The 16,320-nt window shown below is 40.5% G+C and overlaps 1 long non-coding RNA gene across 2 annotated transcripts in view; it reads right to left on the bottom strand.

The window, feature by feature from the left end:
* The window catches only part of LOC147374066 (uncharacterized), a 43,755-nt gene that overhangs the window by 15,532 nt on the left and 11,903 nt on the right, over nucleotides 1–16,320 (bottom strand). For both annotated transcript variants that reach the window (XR_015162390.1, XR_015162391.1), the window contains exons 2-3: nucleotides 15,697–15,901; nucleotides 3,539–3,646 (exon numbers count right to left, since the gene is read on the bottom strand). This is a non-coding gene — a long non-coding RNA (uncharacterized LOC147374066). The remainder of the gene's footprint in view (nucleotides 1–3,538; nucleotides 3,647–15,696; nucleotides 15,902–16,320) is intronic.

Genomic DNA, 16,320 nt, shown 5'->3' with positions numbered 1-16,320 from the left:
TGGTTAGCTGCAAAGGTTTGCATCCCTACCATGTTAAGTGGGAAATGGCACATTAATTGTGGATTTGAAGGGGCCTCCCACACTAGGACTAAAGCTGATGCTGCAATTTGTTCCTAATTTGGTTTCATGTGTCTGATCTCAGTTGGTCAAAACTCAGTGAGGAGGAGGCCTGTGACTGGCAGCCCCAGCACCCAACATATGGAGGAAACCTTATGAGCAAACACAAGGGCCAGTTTTTGAGAACCTAAGTGCCATACTGGGACCACAGCAGACAGCTGGAGAGCTGGCCTATGACTGGATAGCAACTGGTACAGCAGGCTCAGCTGAGCAGGTTCACCCCTGAGAGAGTCTCTTCACTCCCAGAAAGGCAATGAAGGTATATGGTATAAATATATATCCCGTATAGGCATATGGAATCATTTTTCTGACTAGGGCATGTTTTCTTTCTTTGAAATTGTGTCTTGGCCAGAACTACTGTGAACTATGAAAAGGACCTACATTCCTCCATGAGCCACAGAATATTACTGTATGATTCCAATCTTTAAACCCTGAGAGCTGTGCATCACATGAGGCACTACACCAGTTGCCCCAAATTATGTTCCTCTATTTTAGGTCCTGAAGGTCTGCTAGAAGAAGTCGACAAGAAGTGGTAGATTTTATCAATGAGTGAGTACAGTGAACTGGAAGGCTACATGAGAGGGGTGGAGTGGTTTGTTACAGAGGAAATAAGCCATCTTCTTAGAATGAAAATCAGGGAGAAAAAGTCCATGGAGCTTATTTCAAACCCAGAGTTTAGAAAGGAATTAAAAAGATGTTAGCAGGAAACATGCTTTCTTTACAAATTAGGTTTACTCAGGGACTCAAGGGAAAATCGAATCAGCTTAAGAAACAAGATTTCGTCTTTTAGTCAGAACACTGGCAGTGGGGAAAGAAAAGGAAAAAGCAAACAAAAAAGATATACTGATTAAACTCCAGGGATGAAAGCTTGCTTTGGGAAAATAGAGAAAGTTAGAGAACACAAGGCTGGAATCTCAACACGGATTTGAAAGGGAAAAAAGCTATACTCTGATGTAAGTGCTTAAAAACTGCAACCAAAGGGACATTTCAGGTATCAGCAGGTCAGAGGGCGTGATGGGGTCAAGCTGGTCCAACAGAGGAAGGTGGGGAGACCACAGAAGGTAAGGGAATGATGGCCTGGGGACACTAGAGCTCAGGAAACTCTCCTGGACCACCCTTTCCAAGCATCAGGTAGCAAATTAATAAGAACAATGGGGAAACTCCCTTGGATGATTGGGGCACTTAGAGAAGACGCACAGGACTTTTACATTCATTTGAGAGGGAAAGACCAGGAAAACCAGTGTGAAATATTTCAGAAACTAGTAAGAGAATGTCAAGATCTAGAGGCACACAATGTCTGCATAGTGAGAAAATGTGGCCGGAATAAGGAGGGCGTTATACATAGGGAAGGAAAGATGGTCAAGTGCAGCCTGGCTGGCTAATGACAGATTGAGTACTGATCTGGGTGAGAGGCTGCGCTTATGTGGAAACCTGGTGGCATTACCTGGCTTGGGAAGGGAAAGTGGCAGGATGCTTTTAAACAGTGGAGAACCCCATGAGGCCCCTATGAGGCAGAAACTAAGCCAGGTTGAAAGGAGAGAAGAAGTGCTTTTTGGCAGAAAGAAAAGTTTCTATTCATTTGTATATGTTTATTCAATATAATGAGCTCGGGGCTGATGTCATGAGAATCTTGTGAGTCCTACTGACTGCACAGCATTAAGTCAACTTTGAAAACAAGAGGGCATACACACCCTGTGTGCCCAGGTTATAGGGGTTGTAGAGGGAAGCAGGCTTTGCAGAAGGAGGCTTCTCTTATTATAGAGAGAGCAAAACAGGAAAGCAGAAGTTGGGATATTCATTCAACTTCAATTAACAAGCCAAAGATTTTAATTTGGAAGCTTTTTGAACTTTAATAATGAAACATAATGCATATTCAAACCTGAGACACTGGCATACTTCAGGCATTGTATTAAGTGAACTATGTTTAGTCTGGTGGCAACAAGTTTGTTTAATCATTGCATTGAATATAGTACAAGCTATATTGCACTGCATGGCTAGACACATAAGTAGATTTAAGATATAGAAAAGGGAATGACTTTGGGCCAGGGTACAGTATGAACTTAGAGTTGCTTTAAGTAAAGTCCCATCCAGAGCCATGTCAGAGGGCACTAAACTGTGGCCCCAGGTTTGGCAATAACTGGATCGGAGTCAGACTCTCCCCAGTCCCAGCCAAATTTAGCCTGTGTCCTGTTTCGGGTTCTGGACACCTATAGTTTTTACAATATTAAAGGTTTGAGAAACAAACAAACGAAGACTATCCAACATTGACCATGTGTGACTCCCAAATCCTAAAATATTACCATTTGACTCTTTACAGAAAAAGTTTACTGACTTGGAAGAAAACACTTCCTTCTCTCCACATTCCCACCTCAGCCCACAAACACTGCAAGTTTCTTTGAGAAGTGCTGGGTAAAGAATTTCAACTACTACCAACACTCCTAAGAAATCAATGGCTAATGATTGCTAAGAAGTCCACCGGTTGCATCCTGTGACATAATGAGATTTGGCACTGCTTTTCCTCAAAAGAAGTCAGTTATTTCCCTCCCACTGGCCTGGCCCCTGTTTTGCCTGCTGAGTTTAATGAGACCATGTGTTGGACAAGGATCTACTCCACCAAGTCAGCTCTCTCTAGCGGCAAGTCCCTCAGTCCAGGCTTCCAGGGAGGTAAGAGTAGGGAACCACAATTTGGGTTTGGGTCCAAGCTACTTTCTTCATGCAACTCTTACCCACGATTCCCAGGGGGCTGCTGTGCCCATCAATAAAGTGATGCCAGGATTCTTAGTTGGTGACTCACGGCTGCCTTCACATGACTAGAACTTGGTCGGGTAGGCAAGCTCCATCCTCCAATGGTTCTACTCATGTGCATGAGTCCTTGAAGCTCTTGTATAGACAAAAAATTGAGGAAACTCTTTTGGGGGTCTTATCTTTTAGAGACTCACCTCTTGCTATAAAGAACATGGTGGCAGTTTAGTTGCTAAGTCATGTCCAACTCTTGCAACCCCACAGACTGTAACCCACCAGGCTCCTCTGTCCATGGGATTTCCCAGGCCAGAATACTGGAGTGGGTTGCCATTTCCTTCTCTAGGGTATCTTCCTGACCCAGGGATTGAACCCAGGTCTCTTGCATTACAAGTGGATTCTTTACGGGCTAAGCCACCAGGGAAGCCCCATAAAGAATATAGTGATTATATAATCAAATTTTTAGAATTAGACACACTCAGGCTTAAGCACCAGCCAGCTGAGTCATTTACTGTCTTTATCAACCTTTGGCAAATTGCTTTAACCTGTCCAGGACTCATTTTTTCATCTGCTAAATGAGGTTAATAATAGTACTATAATAGATAGCATGGCTTTGAATGCAATTTACAGAAAGCTCAACTCAAAAATGGCTAACAGTAAAATAATTTATTGTCTCACATACCTGGTAGTTCAGAGGATAGGTAGAATTGAGGGTTGGTTGATTCAGCATCACCATCAAGAACGTCCGTTCTTTTTATTTTTTCTGCTCCATCATTATGTCAGCTTCTTCCTACAGCAATAGGAACACAGAATGTTTTTTTTTCCCCCATTGTCACTAACTACCATCTTGAAGACTCAGTGACAGAACAGACTAAACCTAATGTGCATACTAAAAGGGGGAAGGAGTGAGCTGTAGTAGTCAATGCCTCATCCACATCTCCTTACCCTCTTATTATCAAGGGGATACATCAGGGAACACTGGCTCAACTTTCAGCTGCCAGAAGAGGCACTTCTTTACATGATACCTTTGTCTGGCTTCCAGAGTCCATATCATGACAGAAGAGCTAGGGTGTTACACAGCCATCCATCTAGCTCCCTCAAAAGAGATATCATGGAAGCATTCTATTGCAGCACCTGCAGTTTTCCAGGCAGCTTCTCACTCACTCTGCTGGCTGACTCAATAATGCCCCCTGTTTGGGCTGCCTTCTATCTCTGTCTCATTTATGCTTTTCATGTGCCTTTAAATCCCTGTTTCTGAGTCTGGTTTTTCTAGAAACTTATCTCAGAGGGTCAACCTCATCAACTTCAAAGGTCAACCTCAAAGTTGCTAAAAATCCACCTGATTACTTAAAAAACGTATAACCCTGGAGAAAGAAGCATTTATCCTGCCTATCTTATATAGGATAAAATTACCTTAATAAATATTTGACAAGAAGTCTTTTTATACAAGTCTTTCAGCTGATATATGAAGGGGAAATGAATTAAATATCATTATTTGATATTTAATAATGAAATTTGATATTTAAGAATGTGAGTGAAGTGAAAGTAGTCATGCCCGACTCTTTGCGACCCCATGGACTATACAGTCCATGGAATTCTCCAGGCCAGAAGACTGGAGTGGGTAGCCTTTTCCCTTCTCCAGGGGTTCTTCCCAACCCAGGGATCTAACCCAGGTCTTCCGCATTGCAGGCTGATTCTTAACCAGCTGAGCCACAAGGAAAAAGTTTTTATATTAAATGGATATTTAATTAGATTAAATACCATTATTTGCAACTACTAAAGAACTACTGAATCTAGGCAATGATCATCAATGACTTCTACTCTCAAAACAGAGACACAACTGGATATCCTGATGTACCTTCTATTGGGAGCACACACCACCACCTGGGGCATAGTCTCATCCCCCAAATTCGGTGCTGAATCTGATCAAACCTCTAGGTCTATTACCAGTTCATAGGAAATGCAAGGAATAAGGAACATATTAAACCCCACTTCAGAGAAGCAATCAGCTAAATCCAAACTGAGAACTCTACAGGATAAACCAAGTTCTTCCACCAAAAAAAGAAAAGAAAAAGAAACTTAATTGCAAGAAAAAAAAGATAAAGGAGACTCAATAGAGTTGAGATATATTCACCAACTAGAACAATGGCAGTTTTTTATTATCTATTATGTCAAGGGAAATAAAGGGAGGAGAGAAGAAATAAAGAGAGGAGAATAGAGAGAGAGAGAGATGAGATCTTTGCCCTCTTTTTAAATAACTTGTCCTTTAGAGAAAAGACTTTATTCAATGAAATTTACCTACTAATTAACTAGTTGTTACAGCAGAACAGTTTCTTCTCATCAGAGAGGGAAAAGAGATGAGAAGTGGAGTTGGAACAGGCTTTGACAATGAGAATGCAAACTTAAACAGTGTTTGGTACTCTATTTTTAAAGTATATTTAAATCTAACCTAGAAACCCTGGAGTTTATAATACCTTACAGGGAAAGGAGGCTTTTCTAAGTCATTTACTATTAAAACTTTCTTGTCTTTGCCTTCTCCTCTGCTTTTTTTTCTTATTTCCGTCTTCAAAGAAGAGACAATTTCTCCCTTTTCCTGTGAGCTAAGCATCCATTCATCTTTGAGGAAACAGCATCTGTGTCCCAGCAAATCTCATGGAGCTGAGATGCAGGGGCCTCTTCTGACATCAGAGAGAGCATGAATGTAAAAAGTTACTGTATGCTTATTTGACGGGAGACTTTTCTGAGTTGCTGGATTGCTTTTGAAGGCAAGAAAGGAGACGATATTAGTTAGCATAAATACTTGCTTCAGCAGATCCCCCATTTATTCCACCTGAGCAGGTGCACAGTCCTTTAATCATAACTGTCAAGAAAGGAAACCTTGCAATTTACATCATTAAAAAAAGAGAAAGATGAAATGGAGAGAAGGGATGAAGAACAGGAAGAGAGAGTATGAAAAATAGACATATATACTGAAAGACAAGGAGTAGGGGAGAAAGTGGTGTTAGGGACAGAGAAAAGGAAAAGAATGAATACATGGTTTCACATTTTTTTTCTGAGCTTTATGTGAATAACAGATAACTCAATGACTAAAGAAAGATGGTTTTAAAAGAATCTTACAGATAAGGTGGGAAATAAAGTTCTCCTAGAATGCACAAAAAAATAAAGGAAATTCAAAATAAATGCAATTCAAAATTATGAGTTATTCACATTCATCCCTCCTCACCTCCCAAGGGAGTTGGATATTATAGAGGACTCTATCTTTTTAGGACTCTACTTTTTTGTGTTTTTGACTGAGAACATACAGGGATACATGGGGAGGAGGGGATAAGTTGCTTTACTAACAAATGATTTAGGGGGATAGGAAGATCCCCCTGCACAGAAATGTGTGGAGAAAGCATGGAAGAGGAAGCAGGAAGATAAAGTAGAAACACACACACATATTACACATACACATATATACATATGCAGAGAGAGAGAAAGAAACTAAACCTCAAGGCAGACCTGAGTGAGAGTATGGCAGGTGCTTTGGGTTTGCAGGAGTGAAGTGCAAAAGCCCAAAAGGAGGTACCATTACCTCCAGCTTAACTTCCAATTAGAGAAATGTGCCAAAAGTTTTTCTTGTCTCACGATGCACAGGCTAGAACATATTTTATTAGGGAGCTGTCCAGTGAGAAATCTGATCTCTTAGTGAGAAAGTAATTGCAATTCTCTGCTATGCTCACCCAACCCTTGAGGCAGTTGAACAAGTACTGGTTGGACTGTCACAAGCTGTAAGCTTATCTCATGAATTATCAACATCAAAATTATAAAATCCCAATTTAACCAATGCGTCATCAGTGGGTTAGGCAGCTGCCATTATGCATTCAGCTTCATTCTAGACTCACTTCCTGTAGTTTGATAGAGAAGGCTTTCTACTTGACTCATTGAACACATGAGCAATTAGAACTCTGCTAACCATCTGATACTACCAGACATCTTCATTTAAAAAAAAAAAAAAACAATGTACAGAAAAGCAACTGTTTGTATCATTTGGTAGAAAGACATTACATCATTTAGTCCAGGTGTTATTTACATGACTGTCAGAAGAAGGCTGAGTGCTGAGGAACTGATGACTTCGAACTGTGGTACTGGAGAAGACTCTTGAGAGTCCCTGGGACTGCAAGGAGATCAAACCAGTCAATCCTAAAGGAAATCAACCCTGAATATTCATTAGAAGGACTGTGGCTGGAGCTAAATCTCCAATACTTTAGCTATCTGATGCAAAGAGCCAATGAATTGGAAAAGACCCTGATGATGGCAAAAGATTGAAGGCAAAAGAGAACTGGGCAGCAGAGGAAGAGATGGTTAGACAGCATCACCAACTCAATAGACATGAATCTGAGCAAACTCTGGGAGATAGAGGAGGATAGAGGAGATGCATACTGCAGTCCATGGAGTCTTAAAGAATCAGACACGACTTAGCGACTGAACAACAGGAGAACTAAGCTTTACCGTGGCCCAACTGCTTGATTCAACATGCCAAAACTTCACCTGATGTCTGGCATGCCCACTAAGGTCCTTAATACTCCTTGTTTTCATAGTTTAAGTATGAAATTGAAAGGAATGATGGTATTTTTAAAGTCTTTATGACTGACTTATGCCTATATCAAATAATCTGCTTGGAAATATAATCACAAATGTTTCTCCCACCATTAAGAAGGAATCAAAGAAAGCAAGAACAGCAAACATAACAAATCACTACCAAAGTAAAAAATACAATCCAATAGGAAATTCTCTCCAGAGGGTGGGGAGTTGAACACTATGTAAGTATGTATGTATTTATTCTACTTGTGTATGATCTACTTCCAAAAACTAGGAGTTTGTAAGAATCATATATACAAAAATACTGTGTAGAAAAGGAGACAAATTAATATATTAAATATATAAGCTATTGCTAAACAACTGTTAAGCATTAAGTATAGTACTAGCAGAAAAGGCAAAAAGAGAATAAGATGCCTTACAAATGACTCATTTCCTAGTACCAAAAGAGCACTAAATAGGAATATGGATAAATCTTTACAGAAATAAGTTCTTCAGGAGAGGAGAACATTTTCCTTGTACACTATAAAATTCTAAAAGATATCTGCCACAGACATCCTCAACCAAAGGCCAAAAGATAACACAATGTCTTCAATATTCTTCTTATTGGGTGTCTGGGAGACTTTTTCTTCAAGAATAGTCACTATTACTTGGGCGTAAAGCAAATTACTCAAATATTTACAACCTCCAAACTTCAATTCAGGGAATTATGTCAAGCATCCTTTTTGCAACAACATGAAATGCTCACAAGTTTCTAATAAGTGTTGATTTCTGTTCCACCACCAAATTTTTCCTACCTCTTCATAGAAATCTCAGTAAGTAGTGACAAAACTCACAAATTTGGGGTTGTGGGGGACAGTGTGGTAAGAGAAGCAGAAGCAACACTAGGAATCTAGCTATTGCAAATACTATAATTCATCCTTATAAAGTAAAAAAATGAGCTAAACTTACTTAAAAGAGCTTCCTAAAATCCTAGAAAATCAGTATTTGCCAAACAGTCAAATCAAAGTATTAGAACTGATTTTCTGGAGGGTTGAGTAGGGGAATAATTGTTCATTATCTTTTGTCATGGAGGTGCATTTGAGAGAGCACAAACACTTTTCATCTTTATCACTTCTCAATTCAGACACTGTTTAATTGGGTTAATAGACACATTTAGGGTTTTGATAGTCTTTTAATTCACCTGCACAAACAGGGACAGTTGGAATTCAATTTTGGAAAGGATGATATAGCCATTTAAAAAAAGCTTTCTTTTTTTCTCCCTGAACACATTTTGACATCTTATTAACATTTTCCAAATTGAATGAATCTGTCTGTTTGTGTTAGCAGATAACTTAAGAACAGGGGAGAGGCCAGCAGTTATTAGCAATTTATTGTCCTTGCTGATAAATTAGAACCTGGGCTGCCCAGAACATTAAGTTATAAAGGCAACAGAGACAACTCAAGAGTCAGTGATGCAGACTGAATGATGTCACGGTGCACTCTGCTTCCTCCCAGGCATTCAGCTAGTTGTGGACTTTCCTTTCACTCCTTTAACTCTGAGGAAGTTCACATGCGTTTTTCCCAGATAACTCTGCAAATCCACCATGTATTGAAATGGCTGCAGTCTTAAGTTCGGAGAAGGCAATGGCACCCCACTCCAGTACTCTTGCCTGGAAAATCCCATGGATGGAGGAGCCTGGTAGGCTGCAGTCCATGGGGTCGCTAAGAGTCAGGCAGGACTGAGCGACTTCACTTTCACTTTTTGCTTTCATGCATTGGAGAAGGAAATGGCAACCCACTCCAGTCTTCTTGCCTGGAGAATCCCAGGGACGGCGGAGCCTAGTGGGCTTCTGTCTATGGGGTCGCGCACAGAGTCAGACACGACTGAAGCGACTTAGCAGCAGCAGCAGCAGTCTTAAGTTATCCAAACTAAGGAAGGAAAAATAGCTACAAAAACAAACAAAGCAAATAAACAAGAGAGGAACCACTCTCTTATGTCCATAAAATTAATTCGTATGTACCAGAGAAGAACTTGTCACAAACATACAGGAATATCCTGGACATTGCTTTATTAGTAAGAGCCTTACCATGACTCCTCTCTCTCCAGCTTCATCTTTACCTGCCCTAGTTCCCACTAGTCACTGTGGTCCAAGCACACTGCCCTTCTTCTGCTCCTACAATATTCCAACCACACCTCCTACCCATGGCCTTTGCACTCACTATTCGCGTGCGTGGAAGGGTACCCCTGCAGATCTCCACTTGGGGGCTCTTTCTCAGTGGGTCACTGATCCCTCTCGCAGGTAGGCAGGTTTGGTTCCTTTTGAGGGGTATGAGGAACGGATCTGCTCCAGGTCTCTCTTTGGCATAAATGACTTTTTTTTCCCCCTTGTGTCTTCACATGATTTTCCCTCTGTGTGTCAGTCTGAAAAGTTCCCCTTTTTATAAGAACAATAGTCGGAGAAGGCAATGGCATCCCACTCCAGTACTCTTGCCTGGAAAATCCCATGGACGGAGGAGCCTGGTGAGCTGCAGTCCATGGGGTTGCGAAGAGTCAGACACGACTGAGCGATTTCACTTTCACTTTTCACTTTCATGCATTGGAGAAGGAAATGGCAACCCACTCCAGTGTTCTTGCCTGGAGAATCCCAGGGACAGCAGAGCCTGGTGGGCTGCCGTCTATGGGGTCGCACAGAGTCAGACATGACTGAAGCGACTTAGCAGCTTAGCCGCAGTCATAGTAGGTTAGCACCTAACCTCATGACCTTAAGTTAATTATCTCTGTAAAGACCCTATTTCCAAATAAATCCATATTCTGAGGTCCCAAGAATTAGGACTTCATCATAAGATTTTTTGAGGGAACACAGTTCATCCCATATTAGAGCTTAAGTATCTTAAGGTCAGGAATGCATTCTACTTATTGTTATATTATCCATGCTTAGCATAATCCAGGACTTAAAGTTTATTGAATTAATTAACAAGGCTATTTCCCTAGGGCTAACATCTGTTAATTTAAGAATTGTTCTTTTGATCTCAACTGTGTGTTTTTTTTTAATATTGAGAGAAATTATACTCCTGATAAAAGTTCAAAATTTTCTGAATGTGAAATATACATAAAATCTTGCTATAAGAGACAGTGATTATTCTCGCAAAGCTGGGACAGGTTAGTTATAAAGACCTAGAACAAAACTTGAAATTCACAGAAGTTTAATAAGGATCTTAATTAAAATACCTGATATCCTCAAAGAATCTCATATATTATCATATCATGTCCTCAAATCTTTCATTCATTCATTAAATAATTATCAAGTGCCTATTATTGCCTGGGTATGGCATTAAACACTGTGGGTATATTCCTGAACAAAACTTTATTCCTACCCCCAAGGAGATTAAGTCACAGAAGAAGGCAAACCAGTCAAGAAACCACCGTGTGCATAGACAACACCAGGCCTGGCCATCAGTATCCTATAAAGTATCTTAGTCAGTATTGTAAAATGATATATTTCGATATGCCTGCCATATCAGTGAGCAAGAAATGTCATAGAAATCTGTGATTCAGTTCAGTTCAGTTGCTCAGTCATGTCCGACTCTTTGCGACCCCATGAACCACTGTGCACCAGGCCTCCCTGTCCATCACCAACTCCCGGAGTTCACTCAGACTCACGTCCATTGAGTCAGTGATGCCATCCAACCATCTCATCCTCAGTTATCCCCTTCTCCTCCTTCCCTCAATCTTTCCCAACATCAGGATCTTTTCAAATGAGTCAGCTTTTTGCATCATGTGGCCAAAGTATTGGAGTTTCAGCTTCAACATCAGTCCTTCCAATGAACACCAAGGAGATCTCCCTTAGGATGGACTGGTTGGATCTCCTTGCAGTCCAAGGGACTCTCAAGAGTTTTCTCCAACCTCACAGTTCAAAACCATCAATTCTTTGGTGCTCAGCTTTCTTTATAGTCCAACTCTCACATCCATACATGACTACTGGAAAAACCATAGCCTTGACTAGACGGACCTTTGTTGACTAAGTAATGTCTCTGCTTTTTAATATGCTGTCTAGGTTGGTCATAACTTTCCTTCCAAGGAGTAAATGTCTTTTAATTTCACAACTGCAATCACCATCTGCAATGATTTTGGAGCCCAAGAAAATAAAATCGGCCACTGTTTCCACTGTTCCCCATCTATTTCCCATGAAGTGATGGGACCAGATGCCATGACCTTAGTTTTCCGAGTGTTGAGTTTTAAGCCAACTTTTTCACTCTCCTCTTTCATTTTCATCAAGAGGCTCTTTAGTTCTTCTTCACTTTCTGTCATAAGGGTGGTGTCATCTGCATATCTGAGGTTACTGATATTTCTCCCAGCAATCTTGATTCCAGGTTGTGTTCCTTCCAGTCCATCGTTTCTCATGATGTAGTCTGCATAGAAGTTAAATAAGCAGAATGACAATATACAGCCTTGACGTACTCCTTTTCCTATTTGGAACCAGTCTGTTGTTCCATGTCCAGTTCTAACTGTTGCTTCCTGACCTGCGTACAAATGTCTCAAGAGGCAGGTCAGATGATCTGGTATTCCCATCTCTTTCAGAATTTTCCACAGTTTATTGTGATCCACACAGTCAAAGGCTTTGACATAGTCAATAAAGCAGAAATAGATGTTTTCTGGAATTCTCTTGCTTTTTTGATGATCCAGTGGATGCTGGCAATTTGATCTCCAGTTCCTCTGCCTTTTCTAAAACCAGCTTGAACATCAGGAAGTTCATGGTTCATGTATTGCTGAAGCCTGGCTTGGAGAATTTTGAGCACTACTTTACTAGTGTGTGAGATGAGTGCAATTATGTGGTAGTTTGAGCATTCTTTGGCATTGCCTTTCTTTGGGATTGGAATGAAAACTGACTTTTCCAGTCCTATGGCCACTGCTGAGTTTTCCACATTTGCTGACATATTTAGTGCAGCACTTTCACAGCATCATCTTTCAGGATTTGAATAGCTCAACTGGAATTCTATCACCTCCACTAGCTTTATTTGTAGTGATGCTTTAAAACTTGACTTCACATTCCAGGATATCTGGCTCTAGGTAAGTGATCACACCATCGTGATTATCTGGGTCATGAAGATCTTTTTTGTACAGTTCTTCTGTGTATTCTTGCCACCTTTTCTTAATATCTTCTGCTTCTGTTAGGTCCATACCATTTCCGTTCTTTATTGAGCCTATCTTTGCATGAAATGTTCCCTTGATATCTCTAATTTTCATGAAGAGATCTCTAGTCTTTCCCATTCTATTGTTTTCCTCTATTTCTTTGCATTGATCCCTGAGGAAGGCTTTCTTATCTCTCCTTGCTATTCTTTGGAACTCTGCATTCAAATGGGTATAACTTTCCTTTTTTCCTTTGCTTTTCGCTTCTCTTCTTTTCACAGCTATTTGTAAGGCCTCCTCAGACAGCCATTTTGCTTTTTTGCATTTCTTTCTCTTGAGGATGGTCTTGATCCCTGTCTCCTGTACAATGTCACGAACCTCCATCCATAGTTCATTAGGCACTCTATCAGATCTAGTCCCTTAAATCTATTTCTCACTTCCACTGTATAATCATAAAGGATTTGATTTAGGTCATACCAGAATGATCTAGTGGTTTTCCCCACGTGATTCCAGCCCTGCAAATGTGAATTTCTGAGCCACGTCCAGAAGTGGTGCCACTTCCTACAGGAGGAATTTCTGAATTTAAGGATGTCACACTAGTCAGGGAGTATAGCCCTCCCTCTGGTGGTGAGCTGAGCACTAAGAGAGGGAATTCAAGAAAGCAAAGAATACATCTGTAAAAATGCAGGATGCTGGTCCCAAATAACTGAGATGTATATGAAAGGAATGACTTCAATAATCCCAGACTTTGCATCTCCCATACATAGAAGAACTCTAAATTCCTTAACTTGTTATCTGGTTTGCCTTATTTAACAATAATCTTTGATGTTCAGACTGCCTGTCCCTTTTGTTGTAAATTTGCATCTAGCCTTCCTCCCTTTCCCCACACCTCTCAGGGCTACCTGAGATGCTTTCTCTAGACTTAGAGTCCTAAAATGTTCCCACCAAATAGAACACTCTTTCCTTTCATGCTGTGACTAATTTTTAAGTTGACAGTTTCCTATAAAGAGAGATTTAAGACCCTTACATTATATGCTCTCTTGATGACAATCACAGAGTTTCTGTATCATCCATCCTTTCTACAAATAAGTAAACCATCTAGGCATGACATAGTGGTTCCCTAAACACAACTTGTATATGATGTTACAGGAGTAAGACTCAGCTCTCAACTCTGTGACTTCAATTTCCTCCACACTACATGACTGGGCCAATTAGAAGTGGAAGAAAAAGCCTTCCCCAGCTTCCAACATCAGTGCCAGCCTTGTTACTGAGAACTAATGCCAGCAGTTCCATGTGAAAAAAAAGTCTCACTTTTCTAGAACAGAAATTCCTCTCAGAAGCAATGGAACACTATGATACAACAACTTTTCTGTAAGTCTTTATCCAGAAATTCATATAGAACACCACTCAGAAGTTGGATGTAAGCTTTCTTTAAAAGCTGTCATGGAAGTCTAAAAGTCAATGAACATTTTCATAGGACTTTTTCACAAGACTTCATGCATTGTATGGTTGCACAGAATCCCCTCAAAACCAAACCTTATGCAAAACTTATAAACTATAACTTGACCCATCTTAGAAGGTTTAAGAGAAAGTCTGCTGTGAGAAAAGGGTAATTGCAGAATAACTTTTATTTATTCTGAGTTCACTTTTTAATTGGAGGGAATGAAGAGCCCTTAGCTCTTCCTTCCTCTCCAGTCACCTTCTCTTATATACCAGAAATGCCTCCATAACTCCCTGTCTTCAAAACTCTCATTAAAAAAAGAAGAAGAAGAAAAAAAAAAACAGAAAACTACTATCTACAGTTCACAGATATGAAGGACATCAAAAGATGAAAAGTTAAAGGCATGGTTTTCAAATCCACAAATATTTGAAAGAGTACCCAATATGCTGACTGGGCTAGCTGATCCTCTGGGATTGTCAAAAGGAGAAAAGAAAAGAAAAAAAAAACAAAAAAACCCTGGAGCCTGCCCTTGGTTTCTGTCATCTAGTAGGAGGTGAATGTGCACAAATAAGCATAGTGCATGACAGAGATGTGCAAAACCCAGCTTGTTACACTTAGACTAAAGAAATCCCAAGTCTTTTCAATAACTCTTCAGTTAGGCAGTTGAGAAAACTGCTTATCACCAAATGATAAAAACAACAAAATTTATGTTTGTTTCAATTAATACAAGGAATTGTGGTGCTAGAGAAGGCTCTTGAGAGTCCCTTGAAAAGCAAGGAGATCAAACCAGTCAAATGAAAACCAACCCTGATTATTCACTGGAAGGACTGATGATGAAGCTGAAGCTCCAATACTGTGGCCACCTGATGTGAAGAGTCCATTCATTGGAAAAGACCCTGATGCTAGGAAAGATTGAGGGCAAGAGAAGGGGGCAACAGAGGATGAGATGGTTGGATGGCATCACCAACTCAAAGGACATGGGTTTGAGCAAACTCCGGGAGACAGTGAAGGACAGGGAAGCCTGGTGTGCTGCAGTCCATGGAGTCACAAAGAGTCAAATACGACTTAGCAACTGAACAACAACAAATACAAGAAATTTTACTAACATACACTTCAAATAAGGGAGTTGTCCACCAACATTGTGAGGCATAACCATAATCACTAGCTCCTCCTGACAATTATTCATTTAAACACCCATAGCTAAGGGAGCATGCATTGATAGGCTGTGAATACCACGGTGTGTAATCCTGCAATCAGAGACAATGAAGGGGACCCATTGAAAACTTAAAACAATAGAAGCCTCTATCTTCTGGCAACAAAAGGATGGAACTTGGGAAGAAGTAAGTGGGGATAAGGAGGGAAATGAAAAGTTACTAGTAGAACTGATGGTTGCCTGACACAAAGTTGCATTGCTGTAACCATACTGTGGAAAATACCTGGTTTAATAACTAAATGTAACTAGTGATCCCTCTGTATCTGAAATGGACTGTACTATAGGTATGAACCAGAAATTAGGACTAGGAGATCTGATAAAAAGGTTAAGAACTATTTTGGCCAATTAAACTTTTTCAGTTGTTGAACCAATACTATATCAAAAGCAGACACCCTACTAGGCACTGGGTGTATTGTGGGAGGTGCTGCAGTTAAATATTACTGCATTACAAACTACCCCGAAGTCAGCAGCTTAAAAGAACATTCTGTTCCATTTTACCAGCGAGGTTGACTGAGCTCAGCGAGCCTCCTTGTGTGGGGTCTTCCATGTAGTTGTAGTCAGAGAGCAGCTGAGGCTGGACATTGAAGGTGGGGGCTCATCTGAGGTGGTGAACTGAGTGCATTCACTGTCTCTCCATGTGGTCTGGGCTTCTTCCCACCATGGCATTCCAAAGGATTTGGACTTCTCATATGGCAGCTCCCCTCTGTTAATGAGAGAAGAAGCCAAGTAAGTATTTATGGCCATTTTAAAATCTACCACAGGAAGCATCTCTGAGGAGGACATTTTATACTGCAATCTTAACCATGAGAAGTACCAAGAATGAAAATAACAGTAAAAAGCAGGTTAAGTGGAAAGTCTATTCATGTTTCCAAGCTTATTTCTGGTCTGTACATGGCACAGATACTGTGCATCACGCACTTTATGTGCCCATTGCCCCAGTGAGGGACGCCTAGATCACCTATCATTTTCTAGAGTGATATCTAATCAGAAATAGCACTACTGAGTCACAGAGGACACATGTACATAACCTGGCTCATTTCTGCCAGATTGCATTCCTGAATACCTCCTCCTGATTTGCACAACCACCAGCAGTGTACAAGAATTCCTACAGCTCCACCTTCC

The sequence above is a fragment of the Bos grunniens genome, chromosome 4, assembly GCF_055505025.1.
Source record: "Bos grunniens cultivar Pamir isolate PY7600 chromosome 4, Bosgru_T2T1.0, whole genome shotgun sequence".
Classification (NCBI taxonomy): Eukaryota; Metazoa; Chordata; class Mammalia; order Artiodactyla; family Bovidae; genus Bos; species Bos grunniens.
This window is presented reverse-complemented; position numbering and strand designations above follow the sequence as displayed.